General features: G+C 51.6%; 1 protein-coding gene across 1 annotated transcript in view; it reads right to left on the minus strand.

Annotated features, from left to right (window-relative positions):
- The window catches only part of CCDC92B (coiled-coil domain containing 92B), a 30,404-nt gene extending 17,178 nt beyond the window's left edge, over positions 1 to 13,226 (minus strand). The window contains exon 1 of the mRNA XM_023184746.2: positions 12,985 to 13,226. The gene's annotated coding sequence lies outside the window, so the exon portion shown is untranslated. The remainder of the gene's footprint in view (positions 1 to 12,984) is intronic.
- Between the last annotated feature and the right edge of the window lie 10,739 nt (positions 13,227 to 23,965).

Below are 23,965 nucleotides of genomic sequence, written 5' to 3' on the forward strand. Positions count from 1 at the left end.
AGACGGAGTCTCGCTCTGTTGCCCAGGCTGGAGTGCAGTGGTGAGATCTCAGCTCACTGCAAGCTCCGCCTCCTGGGTTCACGCCATTCTCCTGCCTCAGCCTCCCGAGTAGCTGGGACTACAGGCGCCCGCCACCACACCTGGCTAATTTTTTTGTATTTTTAGTACAGACAAGGTTTCACCATGTTATGCAGGATGGTCTCGAACTCCTGACCTTGTGATCTGCCTGCCTCGGCCTCCCAAAGTGCTGGGATTACAGGCGTGAGCCACCGCGCCCGGCCATCCAAATAGGCCTTTCATTTCAGCAAGGAGTGGCCCTTTGGGCCGTGGGGATCGCTGGCTCCATGTGCTGACCATCTGCCATGTTCAGGAAACATTATACACATGATCTTACTTGTGCCAACCACACTTCAGCGGGTATTACCACCCCAGTTCACAGAAGAAGGCTCTTGTGCCACTTCCCGTGCTCGGTAAGTGGTGACAGAGTCAATTCTCCAACCAAGTCTTTCGAATCCAGAAAAGGTTCCCAATGATATTTACACCGATATTGACACTGGGAACAGTCCTAAGTTTGAATCTGTCACCCAGGCTGGAGTGCAGTGGGGCGATCATAGCTCACTGCGACCTCAGACTCCTGGCTGAAGCAATCCTTCTACCTCAGCCTCCCAAGTAGCTAAGGGCTACAGGTGACCGCCACCACGCCTGGCTAATTTTTAAAAATTTTTGTAGAGACAGGGTCTCACTTTATTGCTGAGGCTGGTGTCCACCTCCGGGCCTCAAGCAATCCTCCCACCTTGGTCTCCCAAAGTGCTGGGATTACAGGCATGAGCCACTGGACCCAGCTGATTTGTGGTTCTTTCAATGACCTGCTGTGTGATTTTGGCATGAAAATTAACCTCTCTGAGCCATTTTCCTTCCCCCCGTAAGATGGGGCTGCAAATCCTACCGTCCTGGGATAGTTGTAAGGATTAAATGAGATAAGAAATGTAAGGTCTGGCGCAGTGGCTCACGCCTGTAATCCCAGCACTTTGGGAGGCCAAGGCAGGTGGATCACCTGAGGTCAGGAGACCAGGCTGACCAATATGGTGAAACCCCGTCTCTACTAAAAATACAAAAATTAGCCAGGCATGGTGGCGTGCACCTGAAGTCCCAGCTACTCGGGAGGCTGACACGGCAGAATCGCTTGAACCCAGGGTCCAGGGGTTGCAATGAACTGAGATCAAACCACTGCACTCCAGCCTGGGCAACACAGTGAGACTCTGTCTAAAATAAATATTTAGGCCAGGTGCAGTTGCTCACGCATGTAATCCCAGCACTTTGGGAGGCCAAGGTGGGTGGATCACGAGGTCAGGAGATCGAGATCATCCTGGCCAAAATGCTGAAACCCCGTTTCTACTAAAAATACAAAAATTAGCTGGGCGTAGTGGTGCGTGCCTGTAGTCTCAGCTACTCGGGAGGCTGAGGCAGGAGAATGGTTTGAACTAGGGAGTCAGAGGTTGCAGTGAGCCGAGATTGTGCCACTGCACTCCAGCCTGGCAATAGAGCGAGACTCCGTCTCAAAAAAAGAAAAATAAAATAAAAATAAATAAGGCTGGGCGAGGTGGTTCACACCTGTAATCCCAGCACTTTGGGAGGCCGAGGTGGGTGGATCACGAGGTAAGAGATCGAGACTATCCTGGCCAACACGATGAAACCTTGTCTCTACTAAAAATACAAAAAAATTAGCCAGGCATGGTGGCGGGCGCCTGTAGTCCCAGTTACTCGGGAGGCTGAGGCAGGAGAATGGTGTGAACCCGGGAGGTGGAGCTTGCAGTGAGCCGAGATGGCGCTACTGCACTCCAGCCTGGGCGACAGAGCAAGACTCGTCTCAAATAGAAGGATAGATAGACAGATGATTGATTGATAGATAGATAGAATAGAGAAATGTAGGCGGGGCGCAGTGGCTCACGCCTGTAATCCCAGCACTTTGGGAGGCTGAGGCCGGCGGATCACGAGGTCAGGAAATCGAGACCATCCTGGCTAACATGGTGAAACCCCGTCTCTACTAAAAATGCAAAAAACTAGCCAGGCGTGGTGGCGGACGCCTGTAGTCCCAGCTACTTGGGAGGCTGAGGCAGGAGAATGGCGGGAACCCCAGAGGCGGAGGTTGCAGTGAGCCGAGATCGTGCCACTGCACTCCAGCCTGGGTGACTGAGACTCCGTCTCAAAAAAAAAAAGAGAAATGTAAAGTGCTTAGCACAGGACCTGGCTCAATCAGTGCTACCTCCCCTTCTTCCTCTTCTTCTCTGTCCATTTAATGTGTGAGTAGGTTAATTCCTGTCGTGATTTGCTCACTCTTTCATTCACTCATTTAGTGATCTACTATTGCCGGGCACGGTGCGGGGCTCAGGGAACATAGTAACCAACACAGTGAAGTCCCTGCTCTCACGGATCTCACAGGGTGAAGAGAAGAGAATCAAACACATAAATAATATGTCAAACAGATAATACGAATGATAAAATTACAATCTGTGCCGGGCGTGGTGGCTCACGCCTGTGATCCCAGCACTTTCGGAGGCTGAGCCGGGCGGATCACGAGGTCAGGAGTTCGAGACCAGCCTGACCAACATGGTGAAACCCCGTCTCTACTAAAAACACAAAAATTAGTTGGGCGTGGTGACGCACTCCTGTAGTCCCAGCTACTCAGGAAGCTGAGGCAGCAGAATCGCTTGAACCCCGGAGGCGGAGATTGCAGTGAGCAGAGGTCATGCCACTGCACTCCAGCTTGGGGAATTGACAAGAACTCCTTCCCAAAAAAAAAAAAAAAAAAAAAAAAATTACAATCTGTAATAAGCGCCATCAAAGAGACCTACAAGGTAATGTGAAAGAATAAAGAGGGGAACCAACTTTAGATTTGAGGTGAGGAAAGTTCTCTTTGAGGAAGTAAGTTTTAGGCTGATGCCTTGTGACAGGCAGAGTTCTTTATTTTATTATTATATATATATATATTTTTGAGATGGAGTCTCGCTCTGTCGTCCGGGCTGGAGTGCAGTGGCTGGATCTCAGCTCACTGCAAGCTCCGTCTCCCGGGTTCACGCCATTCTCCTGCCTCAGCCTCCCGAGTAGCTGGGACTACAGGCGCCCGCCACCTCGCCCGGCTAGTTTTTTGTATTTTTTTTTTTTAGTAGAGACGGGGTTTCACCGTGTTAGCCAGGATGGTCTCGATCTCCTGACCTCGTGATCCGCCCATCTCGGCCTCCCAAAGTGCTGGGATTACATGTTTGAGCCACCACGCCCGGTCTGTGACAGGCAGAGTTCTAAGACGGTCCCCAAGATTCCCAGGCTCTGGTATGCAGGTACTCTGCTTGAGTGTGGGTGGGCCTGTGTGTATGACAGATCTCACCCCTGTGATTAGGCTGTACACAAAGGTGAAGGGATTCTGCAGATGTAATTAAGGCCTCCAATCAGTTGACTTTGATTTAATCAAAATGGAGATTATTCTGGGTGGGCCTGACCTAATTAGGCAAAACCCTGAGGCTGGGCAAGTGGTTTATGCCTGTAATCTCAGCACTTTGGGAGGCCGAGGCGGGCTGATCACTTGAGGTCAAGAGATCGAGACCAGCCTGGCCAACATGCTGAAATACTGTCTCTACTGAAAATACAAAAATTAGCTGGCCAGTAGAATGGCGTGAACCCGGGAGGCGGAGCTTGCAGTGAGCCGAGATCGCACCACTGCGCTCCAGCCTGGGCGACAGAGCGAGACTCCGTCTAAAAAAAAAAAAAGAAAAATGCAAAACTTAGCCATCATCCCAGCTACTCAGGAAGCTGAAGCAGGAGAATCACTTGAACCCAGGAGGCAGAGGTTGCAGTGAGCCAAGATCGTGCCACTGCACTCCAACCTGGGCAACAGAGGGATCTGTCTTGGAAAACAAAAAACCAAAACCAAAAACAAACAAACAAAAAAAATAGAACCCTGAGCACAGGACCTAGTTTAAAAATGGTAGACTAAGGCCAGACGTGGTGGCTCACACCTGTAATCTCACCACTTTGGACAATGTGATGAAACCGCGTCTCTACAAAAATATAAAAAGTAGCCGGGCGTGGTAGCAATGGCCTGTAGTCCCAGCTACTGGGAGGCTGAGGTGGGAGGATGACTTGGGCCCAGGAGGTCAAGTCTGCGGTGAGCCATGATCGTGCCATTGCACTCCAGTCCTGGCGACAGACAAAGACCCTGTCAAAAAAAAAAAAAAAGAGCCAGACTCCTGGGCTTAGACATTGTAAGATAATAAATGTATGTTGTTTTAAGCCACTATGTTTATGATAATTTGTTATACAGCGATAAAAAAGCTAATACAGCCTTGAAGGAGGGGTAGGACTTAGAAGAATGAAGGGAAGAGCATCTCCAACAGGGAACAGCATCTGTGATGGCGCAGAGGTAGGAAAGAGCTAAGTGATCATAATGATTGCTTACATTTAAGGACCTGAGTGCTACTATGTGTCAAACTTTCTGCTAAGTGCTTCACGTGGTCTGTTTGAGAAACAGACCCTGCCTCTGATAGCTGCTAAAGGCTGAAGTGAAAAGTACTGAAGAAGGGTCACAGGAAGGAAGGTTAGCAAGAGTAGGTTCACATGTCATCTTGTAAACCATGTTAAGAATTTTTGGGCTGGGTGCAGGGGTCTCACACCTGTAATCCCAGCACTTTGGAAGGCCAAGGTGGGCAGATCACCTGAGGTCAGGAGTTCGTGACCATCCTGGCCAACATGGCAAAACCCCGTCTCTACTAAAAATACAAAAACTACCTAGGCGTTGAGACGTCCACCTATAGTCTTAGCTACTCAGGAGGCCGAGGCAGGAGAATCTCTTGAAACCGGGAGGCAGAGGTTGCAGTGAGCTGAGATCATGCCGCTGCACTCTAGCTTGGGCGACAGAGCAAGACTCTATCTCAAAAAAAAAAAAAAAAAAATTAATATTAAGTAAATGTGAAAGTTCTTGAAGGATTTTAAGCAGTGGAAGAACATGATATGATTTGCATTTTTTTTTTTTTTTGAGTCAGAATCTCACTCGGTCACCCAGGTTGGAATGCAGTGGTGTAATGATGGCTCATTGCAGCCTCAAACTCCCAGGTTTTGAGGAGCTGGGTCCCAGGTCCCCATGGAGCTGGGACCACAGGCTCATGCCCCCATGCCCGGCTAATATTTCACTTTTTGTAGAGATGGGGTCTCACTACGTTGCCCAGGCTATCCTTTGCATTTTTAAAATATCACTCCGGCGGCTGTAGGGAGAGCAGTCTAGATCCAACAGAGTGGATGCGGGGAGTTCAGCTGGGAGAATAGAGCAGTGGTCAAGTTGCCAGGTCATGGTGGCCTGGATGAGATTATGGAGGTGAAGGTGGAGAGCAGCCCCAGGTGTAGTTTAGTGGTAGGACGGGCAGGACTTGGAGATGGATTGGATGAAGTCATGATGATAGGGAGGGGGATGTCTAAGATGTCTAGCTTAAGCAACTCAAGAATGAAGACATATTTGTTGGATCTTTCCCCATTTCCTCCTCTTTCACCATGAACCTCTTCCTTATCTATAATCATTCCCTGGATGTTCTTATCCCATCCCATGGCTGTAAATACTATTTATATGCTATTGACCCCCAAAATAACTCTTCCCTGGCTGCTAGACTGATGACCTAACACCTCCATTTGGATATCCAGTGAGGATATCCCTCAAACTTTCTTTCTTTTTTTTTTTTTTGAGACAGAGTCTTGCTCTGTCGCCCAGGCTGGAGTGCAGTGGCTGGATCTCAGCTCACTGCAAGCTCCGCCTCCCGGGTTCACGCCATTCTCCTGCCTCAGCCTCCCGAGTAGCTGGGACTACAGGCGCCCGCCACCTCGCCCGGCTAGTTTTCTGTATTTTTTTAGTAGAGACGGGGTTTCACCGTGTTAGCCAGGATGGTCTCGATCTCCTGACCTCGTGATCCGCCCGTCTCGGCCTCCCAAAGTGCTGGGATTACAGGCTTGAGCCACTGTGCCCGGCCATCCCTCAAACTTTCAAGTCCCAATGCTGAACTTGCATTCCTTCCTGCAAACCAGCTCTTGACCACCGTTGGCCATCTTGATAAACCACATTGCTATCTGCCCATTCATTCTGTTGCTCAAGTCAAAAACTTGGGAGTCATCTTTGATTCCTCTCTTTCTTTACATTCCGTAGTCAATCCATCTGCAACCTGTTTGCTCTACCTTCAAAAAACATATCCCAAAGCCAGTCACTTCTCACTATCTCCATTGCCATCACCCAAGTCCAAGCCAGCAATATCCCTCTGGTGGACCACTGCAGTAGGCTCCTGTCATCTCACTTCCATTCTTGCCCCTTGTTTTCCATGCAGGAGCCAGAATTCCTTTAACAAATGTAAGTCGGGTCAGGCACGGTGGCTCACACCTGTCATCCCAGCACTTTGGGAGGCTGAGGTGGGAGGATCACCCAAGGTCAGGAGTTTGAGACCAGCTTGAACAACGTGGTGAAACCCTGTCTCTAAGAAAAATACAAAACTTAGGCCAGGCGCAATGGCTCATACCTGTAATCCCAGCACTTTGGGAGGCTGAGGCGGGTGGATCATGAGGTCAGGAGATCGAGACCATCCTGGCTAACACGGTGAAACCCCGTCTCTACTAAAAATACAAGAAATTAGCCAGGTGTGGTGGCGGGCGCCTGCAGTCCCAGCTAATCGGGAGGCTAAGGCAGTAGAATGGCGTGAACCCGGGAGGCGGAGCCTGCAGTGAGCCGAGATGGCACCACTGCATTCCAGCCTGGGCGACAGAGTGAGACTCCGTCTCAAAAAAAAAAAAAAAAAAAGAAAAAAAAAAAGAAAAATACAAAACTTAGCCAGGCATAGTGGCACATGCCTGTAGTCCCAGCTACTTGGAAGGCTGAGGCAGGAGAATCTCTTGAACCTGGGAGACAGAAGTTGCAGTGAGCCGTGATTGCACCGCTGCACTCCAACTTGGGTGACAGAGTAAGACTCCGTCTCAAAACAAAAACAAAAACAAATATAAGTCTGATCATGTCTCCCCATACCCCACTCAAAACCCTCTGTGTGGCTTTCCATCACACTTCAAAACAAACCCAAAGTTCTTATGAGCCCTTGCACAGTCTGCCCTGGCTCCCTCTGTCCTCATCCTGCTGGTTCCACCCCAGCCACTCCGACCTCCTTGCTGTTTCCTGCATGTGCCCAGCACACGCTTGCCTTGGGGACTTTGTACTTGCTGTCCCCTCTGCCAGGAATGCCCTTCACCAAGACCTCCTCAGGGCCTAGTCTGCTCCTTCATTCAGGACTCTCCAAATGTCAGCTCCTCAGGGATTTCTCTCATCACCCAATTTAACGTAGAATCTTTTGTTACCCTCCATTCCCTTAATCTGCATTATTTCTTCTTCCGTGAATGGATTACCACATGAATATATTAAATTTTTATTTTTATTTATTTATTTATTTTTATTTTTTTGAGATGGAGTCTGGCTCTGTTGCCCAGGCTTGAGTGCAATGATACGATCTCGGCTCACCGCAACCTCGGCTTCCCGGGTTCAAGTCAATCTCCTGCCTCAGCCTCCCGAGTAGCTGGGACTGCAGGCATGCGCCACCACACCTGGCTAATTTTTGTATTTTTAGTAGAGACGGGGTTTCACCGTGTTGGCCGGCTGGTCTTGAACTACTGACCTCGTGATCCACCCACATCAGTCTGCCAAAGTGCTAGGATTACAGGCATGAGCTCCTGCACCCAGCCCCCAATTTTTGTTTCTTGTCTGTTTCCCCTGCCAGATTGTTAGCAACTGAGATGAAGGACATTGCTTTGGTTCCTCCTGTTCCTTAGTACCTAGCACAGTATGTGGCAAACAGGAAGTATTCAGTAAATATCTTTAGAGTGAGTGAATTTGTGGGGATGGGGTAGACTGGTGGAGAAGCAGATTTACACAAATTAAGATCAAGTTGTCACGTGTTAGGTGTGATATGCCCAAAAGACCTCAGACAAGGAGAACTAGATGTCTCGTAGGCAGGCCAGTATACTGGTGCAGCCAAGCTCAGGGGCTCATGCCTATAATCCTAGAACTTTGGGAGGCAGAGGCGGGCAGATCTTTTTTGTGCCCAGCAGTTTGAGACCAGCCTGGACAACACGGTGAAACCCTGTCTCTACTAAAGATACAAAAATTAGCTGGGCTGGGTGGCGTGTGCCTGTGGTCCCAGCTACTCGGGAGGCTGAGGTGGGAGGGTTGCTTGAGCCCAGGAATTTGAGGCTTCAGTGAGCCATGACTACACCACTGCATTCCAGCTTGGGTGACAGAGTGAGATCCTGTCTCAAAAAAAAAAAAAAAAAAGATAGAATAAAACATAATACACTGGTGCATAACTCAGGAGAAACAGGTGAGCTGCGTGTCTATGCAACTGTGAGTCTTTGTCAGGGTTTGTGTGCTTGCGTATCTGCGTGTGTGCCTGAGCCTGCGTGTGTGTCTCAAAGAGTACCTGTGTTTCTCGATTCTCTCGATGCTATGTCTGCTGTGCGCACACCTGTAGGATGAAGGTGGGTGTGTGGGCCTGTGCTTAGGATAAAGAGAGAAAGAGAAAATGTCTGTTCCCAGCCACTGAAATGCAAATGTTTCTGAAGAGTAAAAGCCCTTCCCACACAGCTCTGGAGACTGGACCCTGGCCACCAGTGAGAGGCTGAGCCAACCAGCTGTTTCTGTGCTTTCCCAGAACGACTTGAGTATTTGCTTCCAACTAGGCAGGCTGCTTTTCTCAGGGCGGAAATTTGGGTCACAAACGATCTTGGCAAATATTCTCTCTTAGACATTATTGTTTAGTTTGTTTGGGGGAGGATGGGAGATAGAGTGGGGAAGGGAACTAGTGACAACAAAAATCTCTCTGTCTGGCTGGGGAGTCGCAGGCACTACTTCAGAAGGCCCAAGCCAGGAAAACATCCGATTTTCCCATCATCAATGCAGTCCTGGAACATCTGGGCTTCAGAAGCTCATGCCTGAGGACTTGGCCCAGGTCAGTAACAGTAGCTGAAGGGCCGGAGCTATCAGTTCCATCTTTCCCCCCAACGCAGTACTAGATGTCTATCTAGCCTCCTGAGTTAACACGCTTGGGGAAGACAGTCACACTCCTCCGTCCGCTGTCCTGAGCACCTCAGAGCCTGCCTTGTTTCTGCTCCCCTCCTTCTTCTGGTTCTCTGAGTTCTTTTTCCCGTTAATTTTTCCTTCCCCTTGTCCTTCTCCTTCTTTTTTTTTTTTTTTCAAGATGGAGTTTTGCTCTTGTTGCCCAGGCTGGAGTGCAATGACACAATCTTGGCTCACCGCAACCTCCACCTCCCTGATTCAAGTGATTCTCCTGCCTCAGCCTCCCAAGTAGCTGGGATTACAGGCGCCCACCACCACGCCTGGCTAATTTTTGTATATATATATATTTTTGAGACGTAGTCTCGCTCTGTCGCCCAGGTTGGAGTGCAATGGAGCTATCTCAGCTCACTGCAAGCTCCACCTCCTGGGCTCATGCCATTCTCCTGCCTCAGCCTCCCGAGTAGCTGAACTACAGGCGCCTGCCACCACACCCAGCTAATTTTTTGCATTTTTAGTAGAGATGGGGTTTCACCATGTTAGCTAGGATGTTCTCGATCTCCTGACCTCATGATCTGCCCGCCTCAGCCTCCCAAAGTGCTGGGATTACAGCCTTCAGCCACCGCACCCGGCCTAATTTTTGTATTTTTAGTAGAGACGGGGTTTTGCCATGTTGGCCAGGCTGGTCTCGAACTCCTGACCTCAAGTGATCCATTAGCCTCAGACTCCCAAAGTGCTGGGATTACAGGCATGGGCCACTGTGCCTGGCCTTTCTAGCTTGATGAAAAAATATTCATTTAAAAAAATTGTTACCAAAAATATTAAAAAGACCCTAACACAAGATTCACAATTTATAGGGTTAATTCCAAGTACTTTTAACATGTCTCTGATGTGTCTGAAAGTTACAAATACTTTTCCCTTTGGGGAAGTTGGTGGAGAAGGCTTCTATGCTCAGGTCCCCAATCACGGGTAAAGTGTCAGGCTCAGGAACCTTCTGACCCTGGCACAGTTTGGACTCTCTGAGGTCTGGGCTCCTGATCCCTGAAAATGACCCTCTTCCTGCTTGTCTCTTTGGAGCTTCTGGGTACTCACTTTCCTACCCAGTTACCACCGACTTGGCAAGTGGGAAGCTGCAGTTCTCTCCCCCGCTTCAGTGTTGTTTTGTTTTTTGTTTGTTTTATTTTGAGACGGCGTCTCCTCTGTTGCCCAGGCTAGAGTGCAGTGGTTCAGTCTTGGCTCACTGCAACCTCCGCCTCCTGGGTTCAAGCAGTTCTCCTGCCTCGGCCTCCCGAGTAGCTGGAATTACAGGCACCCGCCAACACGCCCAGCTATTTTTTGTATTTTTAGTAGAGTCGGGTTTTCGCCATGTTGGCCAGGCTGGTCTTGAACTCCTGACCTCAGGTGATCCACCTGCCTCAGCCTCCCAAAGTGCTGGGATTACAGGTGTGAGCCGCAGCGCCTGTCCTGCTAACCAGCAGTTTGAAAACCTCTTTTATAGTCCAGTCTTTCCTTGGGTATCTAAATCTCACGTTCCCTACACCCTTTTTGTCTGCTGAAGGTTCCCTGGCCTCTGCCACCTCTTTCTTTCCCTTAAGCAGAGGAGGTCGCTGGGAGAAGAACCAGACTCCACACTTCTTGCAACCTGCTTGCCCGGGGTTTGCATTGTCTGCCACCCCTCACTCACTGATGGATTCTCTTGTCCCAGTTTCAGCTTTTCCTAGTGTTTCTTTTCTGTTTGGGACTGAAAATATTTATCAAGTCAACAAATATCTTTGGGCTGTTCTTAACAGTCAATAGCCACGTTTTGTTAAAGTTCTTTAAGTATGTATGTTTTCTTGTTTAAGGAGAATGTTAGACTTATTTTTATTATTCTTATAGTCAGGGCAGGTATATTAGATAGGACAGGCATGGCAATAAGTGAACAAATAAATGAATCAGGCCGGGCGCGGTGGTTCACGAGTGTAATCCCAGCACTTTGGGAGCCCAACAGGGGCGGATCACCTGAGGTCAGGAGTTTGAGAGCATCCTGGCCAACATGGCAAAACCCCATCTCTACTAAAAATACAAAAATTAGCAGGGCGTGATGGAGGGCACCTGTAGCACCAGTTACTCGGGAGGCTGAGCCAGGAGAGTCATTTGAACCTGGGAGGCGGAGGTTGCAGTGAGTTGAGATCGCACCACTGCACTCCAACCTGGGCAATAAGAGCAAAACTCGGTCTCAAAAGAAATAATCAACACGAGCTTTATGTTTCTTAGTCATTATTCCTGTTCATGGCCTGACTCAGAGGCCTGAGGCAATAGGAGAGCAGGAACTCAAGAAGCCTTTCTTGGACATGGCATCAATGCATAAGTAATAATACTTATAATAATAAGTCATTGGTACCGTTCTTAGCATTTTACATATATTAACTCATTTATCTTGGCAACAACCCCACGTTGAAGATTCTATTAATGTATCCACTTTATGGATGAGGAGACAGGCTTAGAAAGGTAAAGTAGTTTGCTCAGTATACGCAACTACAGTGCCTGGCAACTAGAAGCACTGCACCGGGTGCTCATCCTGGCATTTATGGCCTCTCATAAGAGAATCCCAAAGAGGAGAAGATCAGCCTGCATTTAGCAGTCCACATCTGCAGGCTGCTCTTCTCCTCTTTTGGATTCTACCTCTTGCTGCTCTGATGACAAAGTCTTCCAGTAGCCCAGTGGCCAGGCCATCCCCTTGCTTACTATATGCACCTTATCTCTGCCTCTTGAAACCTGACAGGGCCATCCTTCAGGGCCTTGCTCTGGTGTGACTTTTACCATGAAGCCATCCCTGATCCCCCACCAAGATGGAAGGACTGTCTCCTGCCTCTCTGTTCTCCAGGCAATTTGTTGGAATCTGAGTGGCACCTAGCACCACAGTCTGCCATATTATCACTCTTTGTTCTGTGTGTGTGTGTGCACGTGTGCCTGCACACACCTGGCTTCTGTGCTAAGTCATAAGTCTTCATCCTGTGTGTGTGTGTGTGTGTGTGTGTGTGTGTGTGTGTGCGTGCGCGCGTGCATGTGCCTGAATGCACCTGGCTTCTGTGCTAAGCCATATGCTTCCTGAGGGCAAGGCTTTGTCTCTGGGAATCTCTTGCAAGGAACAGGCCCATAATGAATGTTGCTGTAACAGGGAGAATGGATTGAGTCTTACTGGGAATTACCAGGGCAAGTAAATACACATATTAAAAAAAAAGTATGCTGGTCCCCCAACCCCAAATCCTTGTCTTTCCTGGGGACTGGAGTCTGGAACAAGGATTCAGCCTTTGACAAATGTCTAGGATTCTGTCTGCAAGGTGGGGCCCCTTAGCCAGTGGTGGAGCCACATTCCCCAGGGACCTTGTGGTCCTCTCCACTCCAGAGCCCCTTCCCCCGAACCCCTCAACTCTGGCTGCCCTCTGCACTGAAGCTCTCAGGATCCCCCACCTCAACAAAGCTGAGGATCCAATCACACGGGAATGGGGTGTATGGGGAAACTCGAGCCCCTCACCCCCTTCAGGCTTCAGGTTCTGCCCTAATTATGCCTCCAATATGACTCCCAAGGAAGGCAGGGGTTGGGGGGGATGTGGAGACTAAGGAGGACGGGGAAGGAGATAACATAGAGGAGGGCAAAGGCAGCAGAAAGAAAGGTGTGTGTGGCGGGTGGTGGCGGGGCTCGACCTCAGGCCGCTCTGGACGCCCGTCAGCGCCAGGCAGGGCCCGGGTCTGGGCGGTGGAGGACAACTTCTGCCAGCAGCCCGCCGCGAGTCCTGCCCGCCTCCCGCGCGCTGCGGTGCCCAGCCCCGCGCCAGCCCTCCCGGGGGAGCTGGAGCTCGGCCGCGCTGCTCCCCACTGGGGCCGCTCCGGCGCCCACACCCCCCACGCCCACCGACCGGCCTCCTCACCTTCGGGACCTGGGAGTCACCGGCCGGCGGGGCCCTGGGTCCGGGCCGGGCTGGGTGGGGGCGGCGCTCTTCCCCCCGCGCTAGCTGCGCCTGGGGATCCGCAGCGCCCGCCCTGGCTGCGGCGCCATCAGCTGCTGGGAGGCTGCGGGGCAGTCGGGCCGGGGCTCCGGGGGGCTCGGGGGCGCCGAAGGGGGGTCTGGGGCGGGCTCGAGGCGTAAACACCCAGCAACGTGACCGGAACTGGCGAACGAGCCGGAGGGGTGCGGGGGGCGGGAGAGATAAAGGGGGAGGGGAGGGACCTGAGACGGGCGGGGAGGGGCCGTGGGCGGGGCGGGGGGAGGGGAGGCCGGCGGCGCGCGGTCGGGGGAGGGGGAACCCCGGGAGCCCCGAAAGCCCCGGGAACCGGGCCTGAGGCCCCCGGCGGGCCGCCGGGCTCGCGGGGCTGGCTTTAGCTGGGAGCTGGAAGGGCGACCTGGGGAACCCGCTGGTGCCTTGGCGCGCAGGGGCGCGGCGGAGGATCAGCACCGCGGACAGCGCCCAGGCCGCCAGGCCGCGATCCGCTCCTCCCCTCCCGCCCTGGCGTAGGAAGGAGAGGCAGCGCCCGCACCCGCGCCGAGAAGGCTTGGGGCGAAGCGCGATCTGACCAGTGGGCTGGGAATCCGTCCCGTGTCTAGGGAGCAGCAAACCCGCCCCAGACCTCTCACTAGCTGTGTGGCCTTGGGTGAGTCACATCATCTCTCTGGACCCCAGCTGATAAGACGCCCTATTTCACCCTATACGAGGGTCCCAAGAGTCAAAGGAAGATCCTTTACAAACTCCAAAGTTCAGGCCGGGCGCGGTGGCTCACGCCTGTAATCCCAGCACTTTGGGAGGCCGAGGCGGGCGGATTACCTCAAGTCCGGAGTTCGAGACCAGCCTGGCCAACATGCTGAATCCTGATCTCTACTAAAACTACAAAAATTAGCTGGGCGTGGCGGGTGCCTGTAATCCCAGCTACTCGGGAGACTGAGGCAGGAGAACCTTTTGAACCCGGGAGGCAGAGGTTGCAGTGGCCAAGATTGTGCCACCGCACTCCAGCCTGGGTGACAGAGCGAGACTCTGTCGAAAACAAACAAACTCCAAAGTTCAGAACACGTGCAAGGCATTGCTGTTGATCCGTTTTCACTGAACGTGGGAGGCTTCAGGAGTCCCACTGTGTGCCTCAAAAGTGTGGCTGCCCTAATATCTTCCTCCTCCCTGGGGCTGGGTCTCATCTGTAAATGAGGATAATGGTGATCTATGTAGCTCATAAGATCTTCAGGTTGTTGTGAGGATTAAATGAATTCCTTCCTGTGAAGTGCTCAGAACAGTGCTGCTGAGTGCTTGTTAGGCCTCTGTGCTCATGACAAGGGATGAGGTAGCACTGTGTGAGTGGCAGGTGGCTCAGAGATTCCTCTGGGTAAGTCATTCCCGTCTCTGCCTAGAGGACTGGGCTGAGCGGATTCAGGCTAACGGTCTGGTGCCTGGCTTTTCCCACTCCATTGCTAGCCAAATAATCCCTGGCCTTTCCTCCTGGACCAAATTTTCAGAGAAGCCCTGTACCTTCAGAGCTGGGAGACCCGGCCCTTGCCACAGAGGCCCTGGGGAGGCCTCAAGGGCACCCTACCTCTCTACGGGTCCCTTTTCTCCCTGTCCTTCCCACTTTCCAAAGGTTAACTGGACTCAGGTGTCAACAAATAAAAAGCTTTAGCTGCTCCTGGAAAATTCTAAGCCTAAAGAGTTGCAGGGGCCAGGTGCAGTGGCTCATGCCTCTAATCCCAGCATTTTGGGAGGCTGAGGTAGGTGGCTCACGAGGTGACAGGTGCCTGTAATCCCAGCTACTTGGGAGGCTGAAGCAGGAGAATCCCTTGAACCCAGGCCAGAGGTTGCAGTGAGCCAAGATCGTGCCACTGCACTCCAGCCTGGGTGATAGAGTGGGACTCCATCTCAAAACAAACAAACAAATGGAGAGTTGCAGGAATGATTCTCTTAGGTGGCTTGACAGACTGCGGGGTTTGAATTTTGTTCAAAGACCTCTCAAATCCCACCCTGCAGGAGTTCTGGCTACTAGCTGCACTGTGAGTAGCCCCTCTTCATCCTGTCTGAGGAAATCCTTGGGAGAGGAACAGAAAGGCCAGCCTCGCCCCACTTCCTGTCCCTTGCTGTCCTTCCTCGAGGACAGTATTCCTGGGCTGTGCTCCTTGGACTTGCATATCAGCGTCTCCAGCAGCAGTGCAAGTTCTGATGAACCATCTATATTCTCTTAATTTCATGAGATATCGGTAAGAATGATGAAAGGTATGTTTTTTATCTCCAAAAACAGATGATATAAAGGAGCCTGAAAACCTGGCTTCTGGCCCCAGCTCTGTTACTTACTACTTGGGTAATTCTGGGCAAGTCTCAGCCTTTCAGAGCTCCAGTGCCTTCTCAGTAAAATGGGAAGAGTAACATTTACTCTGCCCACAGGATCGTTGTGAGGCTGTCTTAAGGTACAAGTGAAGGGGTTGATAAACGGCACATGGATAGAATTATTATGACTAAGTCTCAAATGTTTTTCTCCTTGATCTGTGTCAGGATGAATCCTGGAACTCTGGCATTTATTTATTTATTTATTTAAAGTGGAGTCTCACTCTTTTGCCCAGGCTGAAGTGGCATGATCTCAGCTCACTGCAACTTCCACCCTCTGGGTTCAAGCGATTCTCCTGCCTCAGCCTCCCAAGTAACTGGGATTACAGGCATGCACCACCACGCCCGGCTAATTTTTGTATTTCTAGTAGAGACGGAGTTTTACCATTTTGGCCAGGCTGGTTTCGAACCCCTGACCTCAAGTGATCTGCCCACCTTGGCCTCCCAAAGTGCTGGGATTACAGGTGTGAGCCACGGAGCCCAGCCCCCCCCCCCCCCCTTTTTTTTTTCCTGAGATGGAGTCTAGCTCTGTTACCCAGGCTGGAGTGCAGTGGCGTGATCTCAGTTTACTGAAAACTCTACCTCCTGGGTTCAAGCAATTCTCCTGCCTCAGCCTTCCAAGGAGCTGGGATTATAGGCGTATGCCACCACACCCAGCTGATTTTTGTGTTTTTAGTAGAGACAGGGTTTTGCCATATTGGCCAGGCAGTCTCAAGCTCCTGACCTCAGGTGGATCTGCCTACCTAGGTCTCCCAAAGTGCTGGGATTATAGGCGTGAGCCACCGCGCCTGGCCTTTTTTCTATTTTCTTTGTTTTTCCTTTTCCTTTTTTTTTTAAGAGACAAGGCCTGGCTCTGCTGCATAGGCTGGAGTGCAGTGGTGCAATCATAGCTCACCATAGCCTCGAACCCCTGGGCTCAAATGATCCTGCAGCCTCAGCCTCCTAAAGTGCTGGGATTACAGGAGTGAGCCACTGCATCTAGCTCTGTTTTCTTTTTATTTTTGAGACAGGGTCTCAGTCTGCTGCTCAGGACAGAGTGCAGTCGTGCAAACACAGCCCACTGCAGCCTCAACCTCCCAAGCTCAGGTCCTCCCACCTCAGCTTCTCAAGTAGCTGGGATCCAGGCATGTGCCACCATGCCTGGTTAGTTTTTTTAGTTTTTTGTAGAGATGGGGTTTCACCATGTTGCCCAGGCTGATCTTGAACTCCTGGGCTCAAGTGATCTGCCTGCCTCGGCCTCCTAAAGTGCTGATTACAGCACTTTGCTGGGATTAGAGCCATGGTGCCACCCCCTGGCTCCATTTCCAAAATTAAACTTGTAACAAAGTAAAAGAAAACTAAAGTTTATAAAAACCATACCTCTTGCTTCCGAAGCAACTGTTGTTTTGCGTTGAGCACTTTACCAATGGGATCTCATTTAAACTTCAGATAAATCGTATTGGAAAGGTTTATTCTCATTTTCAGGTGGACAAAATGAGGTTGAATTCGGCCGGGCGCGGTGGCTCAAGCCTGTAATCCCAGCACTTTGGGAGGCCGAGACGGGCGGATCACAAGGTCAGGAGATCGAGACCATCCTGGCTAACACGGTGAAACCCCATCTCTACTAAAAATGCAAAAAAATTAGCCGGGCGTGGTGGCGAGCACTTGTAGTCCCAGCTACTTGGGAGGCTGAGGCAGGAGAATGGCGTGAACCTGGGAGGCGGAGCTTGCAGTGAGCCGGGATCGCGCCACTGCACTCCAGCCTGGGCAACTGAGCGAGACTCCGCCTCGGAAAAAAAAAAAGAAAATGAGGTTGAATTTAACATAACACAGCTTGGAAATAGCAAAGCCAGGATTCAAACTCCAGCCCAGCCTAGGCCAGAGGTAAACTTATAACCACAGCATCCTCACGCGTGCCAGGGAGAAGATGGTCCAGCTGTGTGAGCCACAGTGGTCATGAGCTTAAGGGGAAGGTAAGGGCCAAAGTGTGCAAGGCCTGGAATGCCAGCTAGAGGAATGAGACCTGGGTGGCAGAGAAGGCCTAGAGGCTCCTCCATGTCTTCATGACAGTCAGAAATTCTGACTTTCTCAGTTGAGTTTGGGTAACAGTTCTGTATTGGTTAGCATCCTGGCAGGGAACAGATGGCACATTTAAAATGGACTATTTGCCTGGGCCCGGTAGCTCTCACTTGTAATCCAAGCAGTTTGGGAGGCTGAGATGGGCAGATCACTTGTGGTCAGGAGTTTGGGATCAACCTGGCCAACATAGAGAAATCTCGTCTCTACTAAAAATACAAAAATTAGCCAGATGTGGTGGCAAGTGCCTGTAATCCCAGCTACTCGGGAGGCTGAGGCAGGAGAATCACTTGAATCCGGGAGGTGGAGGCTAATTTTTGTATTTTTTAGTAGAGATGGGGTTTCACGATATTGGCCAGGATGGTCTTGATCTCCTGACCTCGTGATCTGCCCGCCTCGGCCTCCCAAAGTGCTGGGATTACAGGCGTGAGCCACCGTGCCCAGCTGTATATGCCACATTTTGTTCATCCATTCCTCCACTGATGAACATTGAGTTTGTTTCCACTTTGGCTATTGTGAATAACACTGCCATGAACATGGGGCACACTTTTTTTTTTTTTTTTGAGACGGAGTCTCAGTCTGTTGCCCAGGCTGGAGTGCAGTGGCGCAATCTCGGCTCACTGCAAGCTCCGCCTCCCAGGTTCATGCCATTCTCCTGCCTCAGCCTCCCGAGTAGCTGGGACTACAGGCGCCTGCCACCAGGCCCGGCAATTTTTTTGTATTTTTAGTAGAGACAGGGTTTCACCATGTTAGCCAGGATGGTCTCGATCTCTTGACCTTGTGATTCACCTTCCTCGGCCTCCAAAGTGCTGGGATTACAGGCATGAGCCACCAAGCATGGGGCACACATTTTTTAAACCAGTTTGACATTTAACTTTATATATAGAGAGAGACAGGATCTTGCTATGTTGCCCCGGCTGGAGTGGCAGTGGCTATTCCCAGGTATGTTTATAGCACTCAACAGACTTGAACTCCTGGCTCAAGTGATCCTCCTGCCTCAGTCTCATAAGTAGCTGGGACTACAGGCATATACCACCCCACCTGGCTGACATTTGCCTTTTAATTTTGCTTATTGTGTTTTTGTGATGTGCAGATATTAAACATTTTTATTTTAGTCAAATCCATTAATCTCTTCCTTTATGGCTTCTGCCACTGATGTCATGTTAAAAAAAAAAAAACCTAGCTTCACTTTAATATAACGACAATACTTATCTACGTATTCTTTTTTTTGTCGAGACGTAGTCTTGCCCTGTTGCCCAGGCTGGAGTGCAATGGCATGATCTCTGCTCACTGCAACCTCCACCTCCCGGGTTCAAGCGATTCTCCTGCCTCAGCCTCCTGAGTAGCTGGGATTACAAGCAGGCGCCACCATGCCCCGCTAATTTTTCCATTTTTAGTAGAGATGGGGTTTCACCATGTTGGCCAGGGTGGTCTCGATCTCTTGACCTCGTGGTCCGCCCACCTAGGCCTCCCAAAGTGTTGGGATTACAGGCGTGAGCCACCGCGCCAGGCCGAGTAGTTTAATTTTTTAGGCATCACTTTCTGGGTAGGTAGAAGGGGTTTCCTAAGGGAGTAAGGCACAGAGCGATGCAATGAGCCGCCTGGTCTCTCAGCGCATCGGTAGCACTCGGGGAGCCAGACTCCTCGCTCAGTACTCCCCAGAAACCCGGCTCCTCGGCGTGGCGGGGAGAGACCCGGACGGGGAGAGGCCGCTGTCCAGCTGGTTCTGCTGGGCCCGGGCTGACCCGGCTCCAGCCGCCTCCGGGGCGGGGTCTGAGCGCCGCGCCCTCCCCGCGCCCTCCCAGCGAGCGCGCCCTGGGCACCGGCCTGCGGCAGCCGAGCCTCCTCCACCGTGCGGCCCGCGGAGGGCAGGGAGCGGCCGGGCGAGGCATGGCGGGCCGCCGGGCACCGGGGGAGAAGCGCTGGCAGCTGGTACGCTGGTGAGTGGGCGCCGGGCGGCCGCGGGGCCTAATGCGGGAGCGAACCCCGAGGCCCGGCCGGCGCGGGAAGCAGTAGGGCGCGGGCCCAAAGTTTCTTCCCGGGCTGAGGCTGCGGGGCCCGGTGGGCGGAGGGGCGCCGGCTGCCTGGTCCCACCACCCCGGGTCCCCATCACCCCGCGTCCCCGCGCCGGGTCTGGGCTCTCCAAAGAGATGGGCGACGGGGACCCTGTGCGAGGCGTCAGGCTTTGGAGGGACCCTGTCCCCCTCCCGCAGGGGCACCCTTCCCCTTCCCTGCACTTCAGCTTTCACACTCGCACGGGGCTTGCGCCTTCCCCTTCGCCCCCTTCAGCTTTCCCCTCTGTGCGGCGGCGCCCCCGGCCTCCCTCCGATCCTTCTGCCGCCCGGGGCAAGGCTCTGAACTTGGGTCCTGAGAGGGCACCACCCACAGCCCCCAAGCCCCGTGTGGAAAGGAATGCTTTAGACCCGAAACACAGGAGCCCCTGGGGGTGTGCACCCTGGGGAGGGGGGTAGAGAAGCGGGCCTGGGAGACAAGGGCAGGGGAGGGGTGTCCATGTAGCGGGGCAGTCGCCCTTTCCCCCTCCGCAGTCCTGGCCCGCTGGGAAGTCAGAGTCTGCGGTGTCAGGTTACCGGACTGCAGACTCAGAGAGTTTCAGACGCAGCAACGCTGTCGAGTCACCTGAGCTGGGCCCCCGAACCCACGTCCCAGGGGTGCTGGTGTCCAAATGTTCAGGACGGCTTCGGAGAGGGGCCTGACCTCTGCTTGGCGGCACTTGGAGCTCAGGGCAGCCTGCACAGCTCGCCCCGGACCTCGGAGGACTCCAGGATTCAAAGGAGAATGAATGTCCGCCTGGGACTCCTCCCTATCCCAAATCGTCCCACCCGCAGCAGGGTCAGAGAGCACCTTTGGAGGTACATTCTGTAGCCTGAACACAATGAACAAGAATGTCATCAATAATAGCAACCTGGGGTTCCCCAGCACCTCCCGTGGCTCTGGAGTAGTCAGGATTCAGGCACACACTGAGAGGAAGGTATTAGCACCTTCATTCTACAGATGAAGAAGCCGAGGGTCAGAAAGGGAAAAAAGATTCAAGGTCACCTAACAAGCGCATAGCAGAGGCAAGGCTTGAACCAGCTCCTGCTCAGGGGCTTAACTGCTCCTCTGTTTTGCTTATTTCCTGGATGGTTCCACCCAGCCTGGCCACACATCCAAGTTCACATTGTCAGAAAATCCCACAGTGTTAGAGCAGGAGGTGCCAAGGTGTTTCCAAGTATATTAGCAGTGGAATCACTCTTCAAGTGAACTCCAATATAGAAACCAGATGAGAGTAGAATTAATCTCCTTTATTTTATTTTATTTATTTTACTTTATTTTTTTTTTGAGATAAGGTCTCTCTCTGTCGCCCAGGCTGGAGTGCAGTGGTGTGATGTTGGCTCACTGCAGCCTCCACCTCCCAGGCTCAAGTGATCCTCCCACCTCAGTTTCCCAAGTAGCTGGGGTTACAGGCATGGGCCATCTCGCCCAGCTAATTTTTGTATTTTTTTTTTTGTAGAAGTGGGATTTCACCATTTTGCCTATAGCTAGTCTCCAACTCCTGGGCTCAAGCAATCTACCCACTTCAGCCTCCCAAAGTGCTGGAATTAGAGGCATGAGCCACCGCGCCCCCAGCAGAGTTAATCTACTTTTGAATACCTCGGGGGAGGTGGGCAGTTAGTGTCCCTTTCCTCAAAATGACATAGCATTCCATCCCCCGACCACAGCGCCTGGCTCAAGGACGGGTGTGTGACCTAGGTCAGGCCAGTGACATGACATCATGGGAACTGGCCTGGAACCACGGAGACAGGGGAGCTCTGTTTCCATAGAGTGTTGATCTGGGCCACTGATGACCACCTTGCCACCACAAGGACTAAAACTGGAACAGAGGGAGGTAGAGGTATAAAGAGAGTAGGACCACCCCAGGACCCCAGACCTTCCAGCTCAGTTCCCCCACTTCACAGAAGGAATAGGAAGACATTTAGGGCACAGAGCTTGGATGCCTGTTTTGACTCACCCTCCAAACTCTTGCCTCTGGCACTGTCTGGCTGGGTTGTTTCTTGGGCTGGACCTGATGATGCATGAATTTTTTTTTTTTTTTTTTGAGATGGCATCTGACTCTGTCACCCAGGCTGGAGTGCAGTGGTGCAATCTCGGCTCACTGCAAACTCCACCTCCCGGGTTCACGCCATTCTCCTGCCTCAGCCTCCTGAGTAGCTGGGACTACAGGTGCGCACCACTACGCCTGGCTAATTTTTTGTATTTTAGTAGAGAGAGGGTTTTACCATGTTGACCAGGCTTGTCTCAGTCTTCTGACCTTGTGATCCACCTGCCTCAGCCTCCCAAAGTGCTGGGATTATAGGTATGAGCCATCGCACCCGGCTGCATACATCATTTTTAGTGCTGTAATTGGGTTTGGGGTCACCCCTCACCCCAGATAAAAGCTCATCTTTCTGAGAAGGTCCTGAATATGACATGAGTGGTTAGGCAGCCTGGCAGGGAGGACATCTGAGGCCAAGATACCCTCTGAATCCATGCCATGCTCCAGCCGTGGTTAGCTGTGACCAGCCATGCTCCAGCTATGGCCTCTGGATCCGGGACTTCCCACTGAGTCAGTTTATTTTCCCTTTTAATGAATCAGGATTCTTTCACTTGTAAATTGTAGAAATAAACTCAAACCGGCTTCAAAGAAAAAGGGAATTTATCGACTCACTGAACTGAAAAAACTCTAGGAGCTATCATGTTTCAGGCACAGCTAGATTCAGGAGCTCAAACAAGCCACTGAGGCTGGAGTGCAGTGGCGATCACAGCTTACTGCAGCCTTGACTTCCCAGGCCTGAGTGACCCTCCTCCATCAGCTTCCCATGTAGCTGGGGCCACAGGTGAGGGCCACCATCCAGAGCCACCATGTCTGGCTAACTTTTACATTATTTTTTGGAGAGATGAAGTCTTGCTATGTTGTCCAGGCTGGTCTCAAACTCCTGGGCTCAAGGGATCCTCCCACCTCGGCCTCCTAAAGTGTGCCCAGCCTTGAGCCATCATTCCTTTACCTAACCTCTACTGACAATCTTTCAAGTATTTTGAATACTTTGATATTACAAGCATTGTGGCAATGAATATTCTTGAAACTATATCTTGTGCAAAGATAGTGGTTGGATACTTTTTTTTTTGATACAGAGTCTTGCTCTGTCACCCAGGATAGAGTGCAGGGGCTCAATCACGGCTCACTGCAGCCTCTACCCCTTAGGCTCAGGTAATCCTTCCACCTCAGACCCCTGAGTAACTGGGACTACAGGCACGTGCCACCACACCCAGCTAATTTTTTGTATTTTATTTTTATTTTTTGAGACAGAGTCTTCCTCTTGTCGCCGAGGCTGGAGTGCAATGGTGCAATCTCAGTTCACTGCAACCTTCGCCTCCCAGGTTCAAGCAATTCTCCTGCCTCAGCCCCTGGAGTAGCTGGGATTACAGGCGCCCGCCACCATGCCCAGCTAATTTTTGTATTTTTAGTAGAGTCAGGGTTTCACCATGTTGGTCAGGCTGGTCTCAAACTCCTGATCTCAGGTGGATCTGCCCACCTCGGCCTCCCAAAATGCTGGGATTACAGGTGTTGAGCCACCGCGCCCGGACAATTCTTTGTATTTTTTATAGAAGCAGGTTTTTGCCATGTCGCCCAGGCTGGTTTGAAATTCCTGGGCTCAAGGGATGCATTTGCCTCCCCAAGTGTTGAGATTATGGGTTTGAGCCACCGTGCCTGGCCCGTGGTTGGATATATTCTTCAAAGTGAAATTTCAGGGTGAAAACATGTGCATATTGAAAAAGATATTGCCAACCTGACCTCCAAAGAAGTTGTATTATTTTATATTATCTCCAGTGATGTTTGAGATTCCAGTTTCTTCACAATTTTGCTCGTGCTGTGATTAACAAACTTTAAAATCTTGGCCGTTCTCACTGATGAAAAATGATCTCTTGGACCATCCTGGCTAACACCGTGAAACCCCGTTTCTTTTTTTTTTTTTTTTTTGAGATGGAGTCTCGCTCTGTCGCCCAGGCTGGAGTGCAGTGGCCTGATCTCAGCTCACTACAAGCTCCTCCTCCCGGGTTCACGCCATTCTCGTGCCTCAGCTTCCGGGTAGCTGGGACTACAGGCACCCGCCACCTTGCCCGGCTAGCTTTTTTTTTGGTATTTTTTAGTAGAGACGGGGTTTCACCGTGTTAGCCAGGATAGTCTCAATCTCCTGACCTCGTGATCCGCCCGTCTCGGCCTCCCAAAGTGCTGGGATTACAGGCTTGAGCCACTGCGCCCGGTGGAAACCCCATTTTTACTAAAAATTCAAAAAATCAGCCAGATGTGGTGGCAGGCGCCTGTAGTCCCAGCTACTCGGGAGGCTGAGGCAGGAGAATGGGGTGAACCCGGGAGGCGGAGCTGGCAGTGAGCTGAGATTGTGCTACTGCACTCCAGCCTGGGCGACAAGGTGAGACGCCATCTCAAAAAAAAAAAAAAAAAAAA

This window comes from Piliocolobus tephrosceles, chromosome 16, assembly GCF_002776525.5.
Source record: "Piliocolobus tephrosceles isolate RC106 chromosome 16, ASM277652v3, whole genome shotgun sequence".
Lineage (NCBI taxonomy): Eukaryota > Metazoa > Chordata > Mammalia > Primates > Cercopithecidae > Piliocolobus > Piliocolobus tephrosceles.